At 41.4% G+C, this 22226-nt stretch overlaps 1 protein-coding gene across 1 annotated transcript in view; it reads left to right on the forward strand.

Moving 5' to 3' along the window:
* Nucleotides 1–19764: 19764 nt before the first annotated feature.
* LOC113015008 (visinin-like protein 1) overlaps nt 19765–22226 on the forward strand; it is a 34016-nt gene continuing 31554 nt past the window's right edge. Inside the window, exon 1 of the mRNA XM_026156899.2 lies at nt 19765–19931. The gene's annotated coding sequence lies outside the window, so the exon portion shown is untranslated. The remainder of the gene's footprint in view (nt 19932–22226) is intronic.

The raw sequence follows: 22226 nt of genomic DNA on the forward strand, positions 1-22226 counted from the left end.
AGGTTAGCTAAAAAGCTAGCTAGTTGAGCTAATGGTGCTGTAACATTAGTTCAGGAACTGAAAAAAAAAGCATTTTTTAATATTTCTAGCTTTTGTTACAAGAAAGGCCATTAATGGTTCTAAAGAAGCAGTCTAACATACAAATACAATCATTGTAGGTGTTAATAGTCTATTTCTATCAAAAAGTACATCTCTCTGTTTGGATGTTAAAGTTTACCTTATCAAAAGGTAAGAGTCAGAGGTTTATTTTGTACATTTACCACTCTGAGGCAAGTGTGAAAAGCAGAGAACTGGTGACAGTGAGTTACCATTGTTGGACTGCAACATTAGCGGTAGCAGTGGTGTTTCCCTATCACCTGCTGCTCTTTCAGTCCAACAGTGCAGCTCATTTCAATAGTAATTTACAAATAGCCAGCTTGTGAGGCATCCAGGGAACATCAGTAAATTGTAGCGTGCCCCAGTAGTCTGCATGTTTGACATTTAGCCACGTGATTGACCTCAACATTACAACCAGCTTGCTAATACTGCGTAGGTCGCCCCTGTGCTCTTACCTGTTGCGACACAGATGTGGGTCCTGTTGTGTCTGGCACTAGGATGTTGTAGGTTTTGGGATGGGGCCTCAGTGGAGCGAGCTAATCTCAGCGCATCTTGCGAAAGCTTGATTGGATTGGGATTTGGGGAGTTTGGAGGTTGGGTCAGTGCCTTTGGCTCCCTGTTGTGTTCTTCAAGTCTTTTCTAAGCTGTTTGGATGTGTGGAGGTGTACTCTGTCTTTTCGGAAGATGCTGCCGTCACCGGGGATTACTCCTGCAATGGAGGTGTGCTCGGCCTGCTGCAGTGTTTCGGTGGGTGGTACTCATCACACTAATGAAATTTGGGCACAGAGATACAAAGAATACTTCTCAAGTATGACTCTGTTCTCTTCATTTGCATCAAAGAAGCATTAAAAAGACTTGGATTGCTGGGGAATTATCATCATCAGCACTAATCAGAAATCAGAAATCAGAAAGGGTTTTATTGCCAAATGTTGAGCAGGTTAACAACATTAGGAAATTGCTGCGGTGCTTCAGTGCAAACATACTGTCATAAATTGCGCTTAAATAGGCATGAAAAAAATAGAAGTAAGAATAAGAATTAAAAGTGCTACGTAGAAAGATATATGCATGAGATATACATGAGATATATACATGAGAATAAGAATTAAAGTGCTACGTAGAAAGATATATACATGAGTGCAGGTGGTGATCAGTGCCAAACATGGAATGATGCAGTGAACACAGCATAGGGTCATGTGTTAGTGGTGGGAACAGTCGTACGTTTATTGTTCATGTGTCCAACAGCAGAGGGGAAGAAACTGTTCTTATGGCGAGAGGTTCTGGTGCGAATGGACCGGAGCCTCCTGCCTCCTGCCTCCTTCCTAATGGATAAAACAGTGTTGTAGATGAACAAGATTTGGTTGATGAACCAGATTGTTCTCTGGACTCTGGAGAAGCGCTTATGAAAGAGCTGTTACAATGTACTTGTGCTTTTTGATTGTTATTGCAATAACAGAATCAATGCTTAAAAGACAGCAAGTTCAGGGTGCGATCAAGTTTTTTCTTTTTTATTGGTGCACACCCTCACCGTTTGATCCCACAAATTTATCTATTTTACTCTAAGTAATATTTAAGATATAATTTAAAATAGAAACATCAAAATGTATCAAATGAGTTTGGAACTAGCATTTAAGATCATTAACCATTGGGAAAGTATTTAATGAGGTCCTAAAGCCATTAAGTAAATTGGGTAATTATCGTGTATACACTCACTGGACACTTTGTTAGGTACAACAACACAACTGCCTTCATTCTTCATGGCCCAGTTTTCACAGTGTGCTTGAAAAATTCATCAGATATTTTGGTCACGAACTGAGATCTGGTGCCTGTGGAGAACGTTTGACTGCAGTGACCTCACAGGAAACCAGTTTAAGGTGGTTTGAGCTTTGTGAAGTGACCATTATCATCAGAAGATGGTACACCATAGCTATTAAAGGATGGACATGGTCAACAATAATACTCAAAGTCAACTGGTACTAAGAGGTCCAAAGTGTGCCAAGAAAATATCCCCCACTCTATTACACCACCACCAGCAGACTGAACTGTTGACACGATACTGAGTTAAAAGTCAGGCTGAATTTTAGTGTTCAAAGAAAAAGCTGATGATCATTAATAAAGATGTGCTACTATTACTAATAAAATTAATAACTGTTAATAATAATAACTAGTATGTTTTAACACATTTAACAACTTCAAGCAAAAAACGTGCATGTGTACACACACCTGTTCACATGTGTGCTTTTCATCTCCTGGGCCTGTCTATTCCCAGAATCCCCCCAACTTGCACAGTCATGTCACTGAATCCGAGACACACACACACACACGCACACACACACACACACACACGCACGCACGCACGCGCACGCACGCACGCACGCACGCACACACACACACACACACACACACACACGCACGCACGCACGCACGCACACACACACACACACACACACCTGTTGCAGGGAAACACACTGCTGCTTCAATGCCATGGCTACCGAGAAATTGACCCAGTTTCCATGGTGACAGAGATGGGGTCGGTTGCCAGCTGCCAATCCCTGGACACACCCATGTCTCACTGACACAAAGAGATAGAGAGGGATGAAGCGATTGGAAATAAGATGGGAACATGTGGAGAGAAGATGGAAAAACGAAACGACAAAAGAATCAGAGAAAGGTGTGGCGATCAAAGCTGACTAGATGGAGAATTGAGGGAAATTGAGAGTGGAGACACTTGAAAAGCAATTTGAAAAACAGGCTGAGTGTGTTCTAAGTTGAACATATGGGAAAAAATCAATCAATCAATCAATCAAAATTTATTTATATAGCACATTTTTAAGACCGAAGTACACCAAAGTGCTTTCCAGTAAAATCGCAGTACAAATAAAATCACACTAAAATATAAATTACAAATATATAAAATATAAGATAATTACATAATCTAAATACAGAGCCAGATGTAAATTTCCCTAATTCGCCTTAAATGCCAGATCAAACAAATATGTTTTTAAACGTGATTTAAAAGACTGAATGGAATCTGACGCGCGAATATGAAGAGGGAGAGTATTCCATAGCCTGGGTGCAGCAACGGCAAAGGCACGGTCTCCTCTGCATTCAGGAGATTTGAAATTGAGGTATAAAAACAGGTAAGAACACAGGTTATGACAGAAAAAAAGAATATACATTTGATATACAGTGGGGCAAAAAGTATTTAGTCAGCCACCGATTGTGCAAGTTCCCCCACTTAAAATGATGACAGAGGTCAGTAATTTGCACCAGAGGTACACTTCAACTGTGAGAGACAGAATCTGAAAAAAAAATCCATGAATCCACATGGTAGGATTTGTAAAGAATTTATTCTTAAATCAGGGTGGAAAATAAGTATTTGGTCAATAACAAAAATACAACTCAATACTTTGTAACATAACCTTTGTTGGCAATAACAGAGGTCAAACGTTTACTATAGGTCTTTACCAGGTTTGCACACACAGTAGCTGGTATTTTGGCCCATTCCTCCATGCAGATCTTCTCGAGAGCAGTGATGTTTTGGGGCTGTCGCCGAGCAACACGGACTTTCAACTCCCGCCACAGATTTTCTATGGGGTTGAGGTCTGGAGACTGGCTAGGCCACTCCAGGACTTTCAAATGCTTCTTACGGAGCCACTCCTTTGTTGCCCGGGCGGTGTGTTTTGGATCATTGTCATGTTGGAAGACCCAGCCTTGTTTCATCTTCAAAGTTCTCACTGACGGAAGGAGGTTTTGGCTCAAAATCTCACGATACATGGCCCCATTCATTCTGTCCTTAACACAGATCAGTCGTCCTGTCCCCTTGGCAGAAAAACAGCCCCATAGCATGATGTTTCCACCCCCATGCTTCACAGTAGGTATGGTGTTCTTGGGATGCAACTCAGTATTCTTCATCCTCCAAACACGACGAGTTGAGTTTATACCAAAAAGTTCTACTTTGGTTTCATCTGACCACATGACATTCTCCCAATCCTCTGCTGTATCATCCATGTGCTCTCTGGCAAACTTCAGACGGGCCTGGACATGCACTGGCTTCAGCAGCAGAACACGTCTGGCACTGCGGGATTTGATTCCCTGCCGTTGTAGTGTGTTACTGATGGTGACCTTTGTTACTTTGGTCCCAGCTCTCTGCAGGTCATTCACCAGGTCCCCCCGTGTGGTTCTGGGATCTTTGCTCACCGTTCTCATGATCATTTTGACCCCACGGGATGAGATCTTGCGTGGAGCCCCAGATCGAGGGAGATTATCAGTGGTCTTGTATGTCTTCCATTTTCTGATGATTGCTCCCACAGTTGATTTTTTCACACCAAGCTGCTTGCCTATTGTAGATTCACTCTTCCCAGTCTGGTGCAGGTCTACAATACTTTTCCTGGTGTCCTTCGAAAGCTCTTTGGTCTTGGCATTGGCGGAGTTTGGAGTCTGACTGTTTGAGGCTGTGGACAGGTGTCTTTTATACAGATGATGAGTTCAAACAGGTGCCATTCATACAGGTAACGAGTGGGGGACAGAAAAGCTTCTTACAGAAGACGTTACAGGTCTGTGAGAGCCAGAGATTTTCCTTGTTTGAGGTGACCAAATACTTATTTTCCACCCTGATTTACGAATAAATTCTTTACAAATCCTACCATGTGGATTCATGGATTTTTTTTTTCACATTCTGTCTCTCACAGTTGAAGTGTACCTCTGGTGCAAATTACTGACCTCTGTCATCATTTTAAGTGGGGGAACTTGCACAATCGGTGGCTGACAATACTTTTTTGCCCCACTGTAGTAGGAAAAAAAAGTATTTTTTATGTGTGAGGAAAAAAAAAAAAACTCTTCTTCCTGTCGATATCGGACAAATCAGCATCACTGAAGTCAAGACAGCGATCCGACTCCTCAAGAGTGGAAAGGCCGCAGGCCTGGACGAAATCCTCGCCGAAATGCTGAAGCATGGTGGACCCCATCTTGAAGCCGCCCTTACAAGACTCCTAAACGCCTGCTGGTCAACATCACATGTACCCGATGATTGGACAAAAGGCACCATTATCAAACTTCCAAGAAAAGGTGATTTGGGTGACTGTAACAACTGGCGGGGCATCACGTTGCTGTCGGTACCCGGGAAAGTGTTTTGCCTCGCTCTTTTGAATCGGCTACGATACGCTGTGAACGAACGATTGCGAGAAGAGCAGGCTGGGTTTCGGAGTGGCCGGTCATGCGTCGAGCAAATCTTCACCCTCCGCATGATCATTGAAAAAACATTGGAATACCAAAAGAAGATTTCTATTAATTTCATTGACTTCGAGAAGGCTTTTGACAGCGTCCACCGGCCGACTCTATGGGCTATCCTACGCCACTATGGAGTCCCTCAGCAGTTTGTAGATGCCTTTCGTTGTCTCTACTCCAACTCCCGTTGCTGCGTCCGGACGGATGACGACTGCACAGCCTTCTTCAAGATCAATACTGGCGTCCGACAAGGATGCGTGCTATCCCCTTTACTCTTCCTGTTGGTAATTGACTTCATCATGCGACGATCAGTTGACCAAGCTGGCATCGGTGTGCCCTGGCACGAAGCGCGTAATCTCACTGACTTGGACTTCGCAGATGACATCGCCCTGCTGGGCTCGACTCAGGAAGACCTCCAAAAGTTGACCGTGGCCCTGCAGAGGGAGGCAACGAAAGTTGGATTAAGAATCAGCGCCAAAAAAACCAAGGTACTCCGAGTTGGCTATGCACGTGCTCGCATTCCTGTCATGATCAACCAACAACGTGCTGAAGAGGTGGAGAATTTTACATATCTTGGCAGCATCATCTCGAATGACGGGGTCTCTGATCGGGATGTTGACGCCAGAGTAGGGAAAGCAGTTGGTGTCCTGCGACGTCTCCAACCTATTTGGAACTCGACTTCCCTGAATGTGAGGGTCAAGATCAGACTACTGAACTCTATCGTCTTCCCTACTGCACTTTACGCTAGTGAAACCTGGCGCTCAACAAGTGCAACTATTCAACACCTGAACGTGCTTCAACAACGTGGCTTGCGGCGAATCCTGAGAATTTCCTACCGGGACCGAATAACAAATGAGGAGGTCCTACGAAGAGCAGGCACCCGCCCATTAGCCGATGTTGTTGCAGAAAGACGCTTTCGCTTTGCGGGACATATTTTACGCCTACCCCCTCATCGCCCAGCTAAGATTGCCATGACATGGCGTCCACGAACTGGCAAGCGAAAGCAAGGCCGACCAAAGACCACATGGCGTCGAACATTTATGGACGACCTGAGAACTGTCGACATTGCCTGGGACGAAGCTGAAGCAGTCGCTGCTGACCGACATCGATGGAGATCACTAGCTGCCCGATGCGCCGCTCGGCGTAGGAGGAACTAATACCTAATACCTAATAATGTGTGAGGAACACTGCGTGCTCATTAGTGAATGAGTTATTAGCCAATGAACACAGCCTGGTCAATCCTCATTTATGACTCTATGACTATTATATTATATTATATTATATATATTATATTATATTATATTATATTATATTATATTATATTATATTATATTATATTATTATTATTATTATTATATTATCATCTATGACTCTAAAAATTTATCTTCACGTGGTGTTCAAACAGACTTGAAACTAATGACTTGAGCCCATAAACTTACCAGAGAAGTGTCAGCCATGTTAATGTCAGCTGTAAAAATATGCAGGTTTAAGGGCGCCTGCATTGGGTTTAATTCTTGGGCCGGGAAGCTACGCCCGTCTTTTACTTATAGTTCATGAGTGTAATTGTAAATAACGTTAACAAGCACTAGAAACAGATAATTGACAACAGTGTGATTGCCAGTGAAGATGGCCCCAATCCCAGCCTTGTCCCCAGTGGACTAACTGATGGGAAACCTGGACCCTGGCATTCATGTGAACGTTACTTTGGCTGTGTTCAAACAGTCAACTTAGAAAATTTGTTATGCCCTATAGTGTGTCAGTCACTGTGAAGTGCTGTTTGAAATCTGTACTGTAAATCTGAACCAGTCCATAGTGCATGTCAAAGTCACCATAGCGTATATTATTCATTACACAAATCTGTTATCAGAAGAAAAAAAAGAGTCAGGAGTTAAGGATGGCCTGGTTAGTGTTTCTCCTCAGACCTCTCAGTGGCTCATCTCCTTCTCTGTTCAAGCAGTTCAATTATGTTTTATTTATATAGTGCAAAATCACAACAGTAGTCACAACAAGGTGCTTTATGTTGTAAGGTAGAGACCCTACAATACTACAGAGAAAATCCCAATAATGGCAATTTAAGAAAGCACTTGGCGACAGTGGGAAGGAAAAACTCAATTTTAATAGGAAGAAGCTTCTGGGAGAACCAGGCTCAGGGAGGGACAGCCATCTGCTACAAGTGGTTGAAGCAACAGGATAAAAGTTTACCTGCTAAGTCTAAACTGTAACTACGTTACGTAGGAGTTGCGTCAGTGCCTGACGTTTGGGACGGTGACATTAGCTAGTTTTATCGTCATAATGACAAACAATTACCAGAGCCAGTCTGGGAAAATCTCTATGCTGAAGAATCTTTGGGCAAACTACCGAAACCTATCCAGTCTTTAAGTGATGACGTGATGAATCCTGCTTCCGGGCCCAAACTACTTTGCGTTTAATAAGGCTGTTGTGTTTTTATAATAATAATGGATTGGATTTATATAGCGCTTTTCAAGGCACCCAAAGCGCTTTACAATGCCACTATTCATTCACTTCCCTTCGGGAACCCTCACGTTAACTTTTATTGACTGGAAAAAGGTTAGCGCTCATTCTCCAGATTCACTGTTTTAATTATGCTAATATAGCTGTGTCGCTAGCACATCATTATATACAAGCTAGCCAAACTTCAGTAACCCTACAAACGTCACTGCTGTTTAGTTTCCTGTCTACATTTATGTCGGAAGTGATAGCAGAGCTGTACGTTTTAATTTGTTTCGGAAATCCCTCAGTCAGAACACGGTATATTATATTTAGATGGAAACTAGTGACCTAACTCCCTGCTAACTTCTGACTCCGTTAAATTACATAAATTCTGTTTTCATGGATGCCTGGATGTTAAACTTAATTGTTACACCTGGTAGAGCAGAACGCTGATCATTTTATTACAGATGAAAGAATTTAGACAGTTTTTAACTCTCAGTGATGCCGTGCGGCATCATTTGATTTAGGGACCTGCAGCGGAGTTTGGGCCCAGAATTGGCTAATGACATCAGACTTAAAGACCAGATAAAGTCCCCAGTGCATCGGCTTGAAGTAGTACTAAAAGGCATAGAATAAAGTGCTGTAATACTGTCTAGGAGTGCATGAATGCTCCTTTTAAGTACCACTCTATTTACCATTTTCATGCTAGCTGCCTGTTAGTAACTTTTTCCACATACAACCGTGGACAGTGTATAGGATGTGGTGAAGCCAATGCAGTAGTGCCTTAAACCTGCATTCTTTGTAAAGTGAGCTCACTAAACACTTTTCTGAAGAGGTTATGGGGACAGTGATCACCTTCAGGTCATTTTGTACTTTATTATTTATCATTTTGAGATTCAGAAAGCATGTGCTCACGGCTTGTGACTCACTTGACCTCCAGATTCCCCCGAGTTTCACATTACGAAGCTTCTGTAAGCAAACAACACAGTCAGAGGTCTTGTAGAGTCCATGCCCCTACAAGTCAGAGCTTTTCAGGTGGCATAATGCAAACCTGCACCTTACCTAGCTACGCAATATTAAGCATGTAGTTTTAATGTCATGTCTGATCAGTGATAACGCTACTTCCTCCCTCCTTCCCTCTTCTTTTTTCCTCCCCTGCTCCATCCCACAGCTAATTAAGGATCTGTCAGACTACCTTCTGCTCTCTTCCTTCTTTTTTTTTCTCTGATCATGCCTTTTTCCTCTTTCCATGTTAAGTCACTGGAGTGGAGTCATTGTCCAATCATCACCCACCCACCCCCATGGCCACGCGTTCGCCCCTCATTCATCTCTCTCTGTCTGCTCCCTTTTTGTCCCCTCATGATTAACGATTGAGTGCCCAAGGTGGTACATCCATTGGTCGGCTTAAAGACAGAGTCATTAACAACAGAGAGAGGTCTTGAGAGGTGAGAGTCGTTAGCTTTCTGTTAAAAAAGAGAGCCAAGATGAAAGTTTCAGTGAAAGAACTGAATGTGGACTTTAAGACCAGTGCTAGTACATATTTTTAAGGAATCTTACTATAATACACTCATGGATACATTTAATTTTCATGCAGGCAATAACTTTGCCAACAGGGGACACAAAAGATGTCCTTGGTAGCCTTTTTTCCTACTTCAGGGAAAACAGTGGTTGCAAACTGTTGCAGTGAATTTGCAATCTTGTTGCCTCTGAAACGGTTATTTTGAGGGTTGGGACCCAGTCTGCAACCACTCACAGCCAGCTGCCATCTTCACAGCAACTTTGATGCATCAAGATGGCAATAAAATGGCAAAAACAGCAACAAGATGGAGTCAGTCTGTGATTGAATGAGGCCAAGTTGACAATTGAATGCAATCTGTTTGAGATAATATGTCAGTTTACTATGATAACATCACAAATCTGTTGCTGTCTATTTACGCAGAAATTACTTTAACTTCTTGTATTCAGATTTGAAACAAAAATTCAGAATTTCCTCCACAAACAGCGATGTCATTGCTGCAGGACTGCAGTATATGTAACATAGTTACCTGGCAACCTTGCTTCATATAGGAATATAACCTGAATGCAAGCAGCTGGCAGCCGGTTCAGTCAAGCCCCTGTTGTAAAGAGACACATCACAGATGAGTTGTGCTCTTCGGCACAGACTGATTGCAGCATGTTCTTAACCTGTCTGCATAAATTTGGATGGCAATTAATTGCTCAACCTCTGGGTCACCAACTGGCTGCTGCAACTACTTGAAATCAGTCTCCAACAGCAAAAAAGGTAATGCAATCACTGATTTTTCCTCGTCAGAAGGAGGTTGGCATCCGGTCTTTACAGTATGATGATTTTTAACCTTGGTGCCAAAATTTCAAGTCTTGTTGAATATACATGATTGTTTTTTGACACTATGGCCCCCATTAGAGTTTAAACACAACTAAATCAGGGTATGCCTTATTAGGTGATTGAGCCACTAGCCTATGACCGTGCAGCGTCCCTCTCTGTGACATTAACCCACCGCTTGTCTCATCTGGTTTCAAAACAAAAACACGGTGATGCCAGAAACACTTTGCTTGATGCTTTAGGTCCTTTGCATACCAGTTGGTGCCATCATGGTGGCTTTGTCCGTGTTTTATATACACTCTGTGATTGTAACCTGCAAAAGAGGCAGTAGCAATTCCAGCTTTATACAATCTTAGTCAAGCTTGCTAGTGTTAGCTTAAAACTTAGCACCACCCCGTAAAAATGCAAACATGGTGATGGCCAAAACCCTAAAATTGAGACTTGGTAATGTGGTGCGCCAAATCAGTGGGTGATGTCATGGTGGCTATGTCCACCATTTATACAGTCTTTGTGAGATTTTATTGAGACCATAAACTGATCAGGACAGTCACAGATTACAGAAGCACATAGACGTTAGCTTTGCTTATTATACCTGGAAACTATGGTGATCTTTTATATGCAGCCAGTGGTTTTAGCATATCAGAGGAATATGCTGGATTAGCAGATCAGACGTTCAGGTTTTACTGTGGGCTGAATGAATATACTTCCACGATGAGACGATTTGTCTCATTATCTATCTCTAGCTTTCCTCTCAGTCAGCTCATTTTAAAAAAACTCCGACACACTTCATGACTATCTGGAATGTTAAGGCTGAACTAAGATAAATAAATAAAAATAAGTAGTAATAATAATAATGTTTTATTTACATACCCCCTTTTCTGTAGATGTTGTGCATTTCTGCACACAGAGTGCATTTTTATTGGTCTGAAGTCATTTTGCCTGCGGCAGACAGTTTCTGTCTAAAGAGCCAAATGAAATGGCAGAAGTTGACCTGCGATGGAGAGGCCATCTCAAGACATTTTCCGTAATCTCTTTACATCGCCACAGGCGGGAGAGGAGAAGCAAAAACAAAAAAGGAAGGAGGAGAACAAGGAGCAAAAAACCGAGGGTCGTCTAAAGAGGAGACGAGAGAAATCTGATTTCTCTCGTCTCAGTGGAGCCTGTTGCAGACACAGCGGTAGGTTTGAATCATGAAAAAGTGACAGTAAAAGTTGTCGAGCGCTGTGTGAAGTACAATGACTTTGCCCCGTCAGTCCATAAAAAACTGAAACACACATACACACGCTCGCACACACCAAGTGTTCAAGGCTGTGTTTAATCATCAGTGCTGGTAATTAGCTGCTATGTCTCCTAGACACTCATCATCTCCCTCTCGCACACCCTCATTGTCACCCTTGAGAGTTTGTAAGAAGGGGATTAAAAAGAAGAAGGAGGAAAGAAGGAAAGGCAATGAGAGAGGATGAATAAGAAATATGGATCTTATGCAGAAAAACCAAAGTTATAATGTCATCTACAATTACTATTTTGTCATATGTTACTCAGTGGTTAAGTGTAGACTTGAATAGATCAGTGACGCGACATCTCTTACAAGTATTTGAGACTGAAATGTGACTGAGCCAACTGACATGGATTCTCTCCATATGGTAAAAAGCTGCGACGCATCATTCAAGTGAAAGTGTGCAGAAATAGCCTCAACAGGGCCTGTCCCCAGTGACGACGCAAGTTGACATTGAAATTAGTCGTTATTCTCTCTGGACTGAGACCCAGGGAGGAAAAGCTCCAGTGAATTTATTATGTAACAACAGACAGACAGCAACAAGCTATTAGCATGATGTGATTTCTGAGTCAGTTTGATCACACAGATCAGCCTGAGCACTGATCTCTGTCATGGAAGCAGCCATCGTGACAGTTTCTTTTTGAGCCCCCATGGATGAGAGGCTGGGGTGCTAAATTATTAGCTAATGCTCACAAACCTAGTAAGCAAGTTGCATTCATCAACTCTATAGGAGCATCTCACAGACACAGGCACTAATTTAGCAATAAAGGACTTTCAACGAAAATGATCGAATTTTATTTAACAAAACTGGAGCTCGGACTTCTTAGATAGCCTGCCAGGACAAACGCTGCACGGCATTTGGAAGTGGCAGACACCAGCCAGCTATTGACACGTCTGTTGGTATCAGTTTGTCCATCGAAGCTGTCACACTGTGAATTTTAAGCTTTAATAAGTTAAAAGTTTCAGTCTGTGTGCTTTAAAGAATCTGGTCCATTAACTTAAATTAGCTATTAAACTAAAAACGTTGCTTTTGGAGCTAACCTCATGTCTGTATTTGGAAGAGTGTAATTTTTGGTACTTGGGACGAATCTGTGTGTTTGGGTTAGTTTCAAGAAATTTAAAAAGTTCTTACTGCTTGATCAAATCACTCCATGTGTTTACCAAACCTCTCTGAATAAAAGTATTAATAAAAGAAAAATGAAAGTATATCAGTGAGCCACACTTTATTACAAAGACATGCTTTCTATAGCTTTTTTACATTTTTGAATAGAAAAGAAAGACTGCTGTCTTTATTCGTCACATGCACAATCATACAGAGAACAACATGCAGTGAAATGCTTGTGTCCGAGGCTGCAGACGTGACCATCTCAGGGCTTGGTTTTAGCATGGGGGTCTATCCAGGATCCTTACTGGATACTGCTGCCGGGCATGTATTGAACTTGCGTCTCCTGCTCCAAAGGTGTGCAGTCTTACAACTACCCACCATGTGTAGGGGATAGATAGTAACCAAAATATTAGTTTTTATCTTTGTGAGGACACAGATTGACATGAATTCCCCAAGTTTAACCACCACAAACTCATATTCTAAACCCTGACTTAATACTTAACCCTAAAAAAAATCAAAGCTGGTGGAAAATTTTATCCCTCTGATCGACTAAAACTCAAATGTTTTCTTTGCAAAGATGGCTGGATGTACTTTTGTTTTTCAGCGACAAACATCTTTAGTAGTCACTCATCATTTGATGAGCGCTTCAGAAGCTTTAATAAACTATAAAGACTTCAAACATAATTTAGTGTAGGGCAGCACAGTGTTGTGGTGGTTAGTCGTGTCACCTCACAGCAGGTAGGTTCTGGGTTTGAATCCAGACTGGCCCCTTTCTGTGAGGAGCTTGCATGTTCTTCAGCTACTCTGACTTCTTCCCACAGTCTAAAGACATGCATAGGGTTAGCTTAATTTGTGATTCTAAATTGGCCCTAATTGTGAATGGTTATCTGTTTCTATGTGTTATCCCTGCAACACATTGGTGACCTGCTGTACCCTCCATCTTGCTCTATGACAGCTGGGATAGGGATAATGCCTAAGCTGAAAAAGACGGATGGAAAATTATTTCTAAAGTACAAGACCTCCAGTTGTGATTCTCCTCACAAAACAATGAGTGATTGAATGACAGAAGACAACAGCAGGGAAAAGGAGAAGGGAGGGAATGGCAGGCAGGAGGTGCATGGGGTGGGGGGCGTCCTTTGTGGAGTGTGGAAAGGTCAATTAGACAGTTTACAGGACATTTCTTCACCTCACACACAGACAACCTCAAACTTGCCCATCAGTTAGCATGATTTTGAATCCATCAGTTCTTGCTGAATTAGGGAGGGGCCTGTATCACAGCTACCTGCGGTTATTTACATGTAATATATCTTTCAGGTCTTTGATTATTATTATAATAGCACACTGCTCTCTCTCTCTCTCTCTCTCTCTCTCTCTCTCTCTCTCTCTCTCTCTATATATATATATATATATATATATATATATATATATATATATATATATATATATATAGATCAAATTTTGTCATAGTTAAAATGACTTTATTTCTGAAGTGTCAACAGAATAAACGGGGAAAGAAGGAATTGAGCAAACACTGAACAGTGCCAAAGTGAGGAGATCAGTGGTGACAGAGGACAGGAGAGATGAAAGGGAGCAGAGAGGGATGAGAGGCTGAGGACAGGCTGGATGGGTTGTCTCCCATGGCAACTCTCTGTTGCTGATGGATGTGTTCACTCATGAATATTCATAGAGGTAAGAGGGGAGGGAGGGAGGTTCATACTAAATTCATGCCATTTTCAATTAAGCATATTTCAATTAGAGGGCAAGAGATTCATTTCATATCAATTAATGTGGTTTCAATAATACATACTTGAATTACAGGGAGGAGAAGAAAGAGGAAGACAGAAAGACGAATTGGAAAAATAAGGATGGGATTTTGTTAAAATACTTAGTGAAAAATGATTGAAGGACCTGAGACTTAGCGTTGAGGTCAGTGCTGGGGGACATTTTGGGGAATGTGTGCCTTCTTGCTGAGAGCTGAAAAAAGGAATATCACTCTCCTGCTGGTACATTAACAATAAAGCTACAGCCAAGTGCCAACAAGTTAAGTTTAATGGTACTTGATTATGAAGCCTGGTCTCTGAACACAATGAAGCTGATTGGTTGGTGTTTCAGGCAAGCCAATGTGGACTTTCGTACTTACACTTCCTATCTTTGAGGTTAGTCTTAGTGCTGTTGTGAATGCAGGAGTGTAAAAACTGCAGATCCTGGATCAGGTTCCTAAAAATGACCAAGGGCAAAAGTCTTTTTGTAACATCTCGTTTTCAAGCCTTGGGATGAACGTTTCTGCTGTAGGCTTTTAAACTGCACACTAAATGGTTAAAGACGGGTGACTGACGAGTTCACAGCCAATTAGCATGAAATAATCCTCCACTTTGAAATGTGGTATGAAGGAGGTTTACAAACCAAACTTACAGTTTAATTCAAAAGCCTTCAGTTAATCCAAAATGCTGCAGCAAGAGTCCTGACAGGGACTAGAAAGAGAGAGCATATTTCTCCTGTTTTGGCTTCCCTTCATTGGCTTCCTGTTAAATCCAGAATTGAATTCAAAATCCTGCTCCTCACATACAAGGTCTTAAATAATCAGGCCCCATCTTATCTTAATGACCTTGTAGTACCATATCACCCTATTAGAGCACTTCGCTCTCGCTCTGCAGGCCTACTTGTTGTTCCTAGAGTATTTAAAAGTAGAATGGGAGGGAGAGCCTTCAGTTTTCAGGCCCCTCTTCTGTGGAACCAGCTTCCAGTTTGGATTCGGGAGACAGACACTATCTCTACTTTTAAGATTAGGCTTAAAACTTTCCTTTTTGCTAAAGCATATAGTTAGGGCTGGACCAGGTGACCCTGAATCCTCCCTTAGTTATGCTGCAATAGACGTAGGCTGCCGGGGGATTCCCATGATGCATTGAGTTTTTCCTTTCTTGTCACCTTTCTCACTCACTGTGTTTATAGACCTCTCTGCATTGAATCCTATCTGTTATTAACCTCTGTCTCTCTTCCACAGCATGCCTTTTATCCTGTCTTCCTTCTCTCACCCCAACCGGTCGCAGCAGATGGCCCCGCCCCTCCCTGAGCCTGGTTCTGCCGGAGGTTTCTTCCTGTTAAAAGGGAGTTTTTCCTTCCCACTGTCACCAAAGTGCTTACTCATAGGGGTCATATGATTGTTGGGTTTTTCTCTGTATCTATGAAGCGCCTTGAGGCGACTTTTGTTGTGATTTGGCGCTATATAAATAAAATTGAATTGAATTGAATTGAATATGATTCAAAATTGGTGACTGAGCCCATAAACTCAACAAGTTCTGACAAGTCAAGTCAGAAAGCTGTTTTCCACCAGAACTCTTTTTGTAGCTGTTACCTTTGGTTGGCCTTCAGACAGAATGCAGGTTTAAGGCACTCATGCATTTGGCTTTATTTTATAATCTGGAAGCTCTAAAGCTCTAAATGTTTTATACTATAAAAGACAACTTTGTATAAATCATGGCCTTGTACTGTACCATCAAAACTGTATGGTTGGTGATTTAAAAAAAATTGATGTGCTTGGGTAATGGTAATAAGGGGGTAAAGTTAAGGACTTGGCGGTAGTGACTAATTTGGACTCCTCGACTGTGTGGTGCTAGTGCCTTCTGAAACATTTTTCATGGGATTATATACTTTACTTGTAAAAGCTAATCAAGGATTATGTCTACCTAAAATATAGTCACTTTTGGCAACAAAAAACAAAACAATGACCCCCCTCAAAATACCATACAGTCCAAAAAACCCAAAAGGGCTGTTGTTGTTGTTTTTTATTTTTTTTTAATGCAGTGTATGACTATTCAGGTTTTGCAGTCATGTGACCGTTAACCATGTGACTACTAACCACCATTAACTTGACAGGAATTTTGGACATGTGATGCTGTAGGTCAAGTTAATAAGGTCGCAGCCACACAGACCTAGAGAACACTCAGTGACTGTCTGGTAACCACTATTTGCAAGGAAATGAAATGTATATTGTGTTGGGGAGGAGTGGTTGCAGGAGGTTAATGACTGTGAAATCAACTGCAAAATCTCCAGTCACATAGGCCTGAAGACTGGTCTGAAGGTGAAATGTTCTCTATTTCCTGTTTGCGCCACACTTTTTGAAGTTTTACTACCACTCAGCTCACAGTTAGCAAAGTGTTTGCAATTTTCTGATTCTGCCCTCTTGGAACCACTTGGCAGCTGGTTGGGTGCTACATGTTTTTTTCTGGTTGTCAGATGACTGTCAATTATTAATTAAGTATAATAATTAATCATGAACAAATGCTTACCAACATCACCTCTAACATTCAGAGCATAATCTACTGTAAGCTTTAGGCTCCTATTTTTATATATTATGGTATTATAATTTAACACTGAAATCCAGCATCATCCTCTATTTAAATCTGCAAGAAAGAGATAAAAAGATCTTTCTTTCTGCTCAATCTCACATGAGAAACCTGAACAGCCATGGATGAGCACAGTTTAGCATAACACTTATACAATTATATGATTGCATTAATACGATTAATGCAGCGGTATCAATGCAATGCAATTAGATTTTCCAGGAGTTCAACATTTCACAATTAAGTCTAAACACGTTGTTTTGTCCTGTTCTTTTTCACAGTTTTTCAGAACTTACCTTGTAGTGAAGGACACACAACACTCACGCCACAGAAAAGAAGAAGTGTGTGTTGCAGTGCTCCTGCAGAGATATGGAGGTTAACCTTGTGCTGAAGGTTATGTTATTCTCAAATGAGAGGCTGTGGCTCACCTTGGCTAATCACGCTGTGACATTTTATTTGTTAGAATTTGTTTTTTCACCTACAATATTAAATGTATTTTCATGTATTAGGAAAATAATAAAAAGGTTACCTGTTAATACAAGTTCTGTTTTGCTCACTGACATTGATTTCTAATCAAACACTCGGTCTGGATTCTCTTTGTAACAACAACACTGCATTAGAGTATTGGCATGATAGAAATCAATACATGTGTTAACTATTATGTAACTATCTGGGACAAGATTTGAGGCATTAGTGTACAGTGACAGGGTTGCAATAACAATAAGAAGCTTAAAGACTCTCACCCATGACCCATGACTGTCTTGTATATAGATTGAATAAAAATTATGAAGAGGTGCCGTCACCAACTGGTTTCCACAGGAGCTGCTTATAGATGAGCTAATTTTCCATTTGGAGGTGTTCTAACTGGACAGTGCAGTGTGTTGCCATTTATGCTTTGCGGGAATTTAGCCAAGAATAATTGTTAGTATAGTTCCATATATTACAATATATAAACTAAAAATGTATTAATAAAATGTAAAATGAATATACTAGTGCTGTCAGCGTTAATCTCGTTAAAATGGCTTTAATACCAATAACCGTGCGTGGGCCTGCATCAATACGTTAGCGCGGTTAGCGGGCACGGGGCAATCCATGCTAACCTGCTAACGGATTTGCCGCGTTAATGCAGTTATGACGTTAACGTCATTTTAATGAGATTAATGCTGACAGCACTAGTATATACACTGTGTAATACTGCAACACATTTTAAACTCAATTAAAGAGATAAAATCTGACACTGTTTGCTTGCTAGTTAGCGCTAGCATTTCCATCATAGCTGACAACCGTAAACTACGTATGTAATAGGCCTAGCCACTGTGACCTTAATTATTGGATACTGAACCTCTGGTAGGAAACTTTGAGCTGATTGTTTTTACAGTCACCATCTTGGTGTTTTGAAACTGGGTGTGATGAGCCTGAATTTAAAGACGTGACATACTCAACGGGACTGTAACTATAGCTGTAAATCAATGAGCCCACCCTTCATAATATTCTGTATTAATGATCACAATTTACAAAATAAACTTTTATGTTCATTATGGCTTTACAATAATGATTGGGTCTATAAATCATGTTTACTAGGATCACAGAGCAAGTGAGCCAAAAGCTATTTTCTTATCGATTTCTATTCATATCTTTCTGCAAACAAAAGTGTTTGCTGGTCATTAAAAAGAAAGCAGATTAAGACAATTCCATGTTATCTTCACTTCACAGTCAACCCCGTTCTCACTCCCAAAGCGTAACATTTTACGCTAGGTGACAAATCGTCACCATATTACGTTTTCGGCTACCCACCACGTTCCTAAATGACAACCTCGGAAAAAAGAGGACATATGAGAACCGTCTGGACTGAATCTACACATGTTCGCTCAAAGAGGACATATGAGAACCGTCTGGACTGAATCTACACATGTTCGCTCTTTTTCTTCACATCGCTTAGAAACACGCTATTTAACATCATTAAAGTCCTGGTTAAGGTCAGGAATAAGGTTATGGTTATAGGGCTAGGGATAAGGTTAGGTTTAGGGCTGGAATACAGGGCTGGAACGTCTATTACCGCGGGAGCGTCATTCACTGGATTCCAGCCATAACCCGCCGCGTACCATAAGAACGCCGAAGGTCTCCTTTCGCGTTCCTCAGGAACGCCGCGGGACGTGACAAAACGTCGAAATGTTACGCCTCGGGAGTGAGAACGCTCTGTCACAGTCCCACAAACGACATCTGACTTTTATACAGTCTATTCTGACATGGTATAGGCTATGTTTCCTCCTGGCGAAGCCAAGATTGCAACAAATAAGGATGAGAAGTGTACAAATAACTTTTGACCCTTACACCATTGTCACCACCATCAATCACCAGCCACATGGAAATCCTGAAAACCACATGTAACGTTCTTTAACAACGAAACAATTTCCACGGTGACAGTGATTGATCTCATTCAAGGTGCCTGTCATGAGTGTTACAGTTAAGAGTTCTGTAGTTTTGCTATTTTGTCTGGTGTCTAATTCTTTGTGACCTTATGGGCCCAGGTTCCCTGTCTGTTCCGATAAGTAAATATCCACCATGTTATAGGAGCTAAAGGACAAAGTTTACAAATAATAAAATAAAATATGGCGAATTTGAGCGAGAAGTACCAGAAAATTACACAGGACAACGAACATGTGTCGTGTGTATTTCTGTTTTCGCTGGAGATGTGTTGTTCTTTACAGTTTTTCACTACTGGGCTCTCTCTCTCTCTCTGCTGCGCACGCGGTGCTACAGAGACAGGACGCGAGGGCACAGGCTCGTGCGCTTGTTGTGCGCTCTTTGTTTTATTGACATGCGGCTCCGTCGAATCACTTAAAAGGGGTCCACCTTTAAACGGAAACCTAGCCAATCTCCGGGTCGGAGAGGCGGGCTTTATGCAAATGTGTTGGCAAGGGAGACGCAGCGGTTCATTCATCTGCTTCCAGAGAGAGAGGTGAGTTAACGCGAAGGTTATTTTACATAAGGGAACAACTGTTTTGGAGCAAAACACCGCCGCGAGAATAGCTGGAAAGAAAAAGAGAGCCTTTTGTTTTCTGGCTGAAAGGAGCTTAATCTTCTTCCACGCGTTACAGGGTAAGTGGAGGACATTTATTTGGCATATTTGTAAATACTCTGTTTTCATCGTCATATTAACGTGCACAGGTGGTAGTGAAAATGTGTCAAATCTGCCTTTAATTTCTAAAAAAGAGATTAAAACAAGAAGTCATGGACACTATTTTGCTGTTGGCTATTATCCAGAAAGGATGAACTTAACTCTCTCCCCTGTTTGTATCACTGTGATAATTTGTCACTGCAAATGAATCAAAGTCGGTGTTTTAGGTAGACTGGACTGTATTTGTTGAGCAAATAGAGCTTCAAGTGTTTTGCTCAAGGACACTTGGGGCTGTAGAGGCAATTGAACTTGGGTCCACGTTTCCCTGTTCAAAACAAAAGAGGCACTCTGGTGATGACAGCAGTCATTATCACCCTGGCGTTTGTTACATTGGGTGAGTCATTTTTAAAGAATATGCTGTTTTTTTTCTGCCTTTACCTGAAAATGCAGCTTTGGGAAGTCAGAGCTAGGATGCCCTTCATGCTTTAGGAGCAATAAGTGGCTGAAGAAAATAAAGCTCACTCCGTGTTTCAAGACTGAAACTGGACTCTGACTATGTTCTGTTAATGGCTTGATATAAGCATGGTAGTTGCATATCCTGCTGTTTTTAGCAAATACATGGAGGCTCTGACTGCCCCCTGAGTGGATGGTTGCGCTAAATGTAACTGATGAATATCAGGAGTCAGTGTTTGTGTGTTTGCGAGAGAAAACTGTATCCATGAGTCATTTGTTGCTGACCTGTGAGAGTGCAGAGTGAGGCAGATATGGGTGATCAAAGCAGGCTGAGCTGGTAGTTTAGTTTTATCTACATAATTCAGTCCTCTGGATGATACCAGGACAATCAATAAGACCAGCTTTAAATGAGTGTGTGTGTGTGTGTGTGTGTGTGTGTGTGTGTGTGTGTGTGTGAGTGAGTGAGTGCTTGTTCACATCTCTGGTGGCCTCCTGGGCTTCAAACAGTCAAATCACATGCATCAAAGTATTGCACCGTGTGTTTCTATCTGTATTTCTATTTCTATGATAAGTCTGCACATAATTTATGGTGTTTGAGATAATTAAAAAAAAAAGCATTATTACATAAAAATAACAAGCACATCTGTGATGGTATGGTTGTGGCAGTGACAAATAATTTTGGCTTTGCAGTCCTTTGGCTGCTGGCCTTTAACTGAGGAGCAGCCGGTCCTTAGTGCACGACAGGTCTCAGACCCACACGGTACACTTTCACTGCTCTGTTTTTGTGTTTAAGTTTAAGATTTGAGTTTTTTTAATGCACCGATTGACTGGCCAGGGGCTGGGATCGTCCAGTTTCCAGCGTGGTTGGCCAGGACCGGTGACTAGCCAGTCAGGCTCATCTGTGTCCCATTATGAGCCATTTTGTTTCATTCATGTGCAACACACGTACAGCTGCACAGGTAAATAGTTGTGCTAACACTCACAGCCAAATGCCAACATAATATTAGTGTAAAAGTTTTATTGTAACTGGAGTTATAAAGTTTTCCAAAGTAAACTGTCCAGAACCACAAACCTAACACAAAACTTAAATCACCATCGCCCTGGCGAACATGGACATTTTAATAAGCCAACAAAGGCAAAGTTGCTAAAGCTAAAGCTATCCAAAGCACAGATTCAAACCAGCAGTGTGGGATCAACAGGTGTGAGGAAAATCATGGAGACAAGTACAAAAGGGGCGATGTGGTAAAGTTATAAACATGCTGAAAAATAATGTAAGTAGCTGACTTTTGTTCTGTCATATAAACGCTGTGGGAGCTTTTGTTTGGTAAGGTAGGATGTTTTGGGTAAAGGTGGGCGTACAGAAACATACATTAGCAGAGCAGAGTAGTGAGAAAAGATCCCATAAGTCGCTGGAGTTTGGGAGAAGTTGTAAAGATTAATCACTTTTTATTTTGAAAATTAAAATGCTGCATTAAACATAATTTGCTTGTATTTGCTTTTAGTTATAGAAAATCGATATCAGCAGATCACGAAAAACAGAACTTCAAATTGGCCGGGAAAATGACCGTTGGAGAATCTCTGCTGTTAGCCACCAAGACCCAGATGTACATGGATGTTGTCATGGTCTCTAAAAAAATGTCCCATTACTTCTAAATTTGTTTTTCAGGACTGTGGAAAGATTTTTGAAAAAAGAAAGGACACAATCTCATAAGTGAAAGTTAGGGTTGCAATGATTCATCCTTTTCGAGTTCCACTAGGATACACATACCCTGACTTAGGCTAACTGCCGATAACAAGGACCAGTTTTATATTACAGTTTGTAA

The sequence above is a fragment of the Astatotilapia calliptera genome, chromosome 22 (genome assembly GCF_964374335.1).
Source record: "Astatotilapia calliptera chromosome 22, fAstCal68.1, whole genome shotgun sequence".
NCBI lineage: Eukaryota > Metazoa > Chordata > Actinopteri > Cichliformes > Cichlidae > Astatotilapia > Astatotilapia calliptera.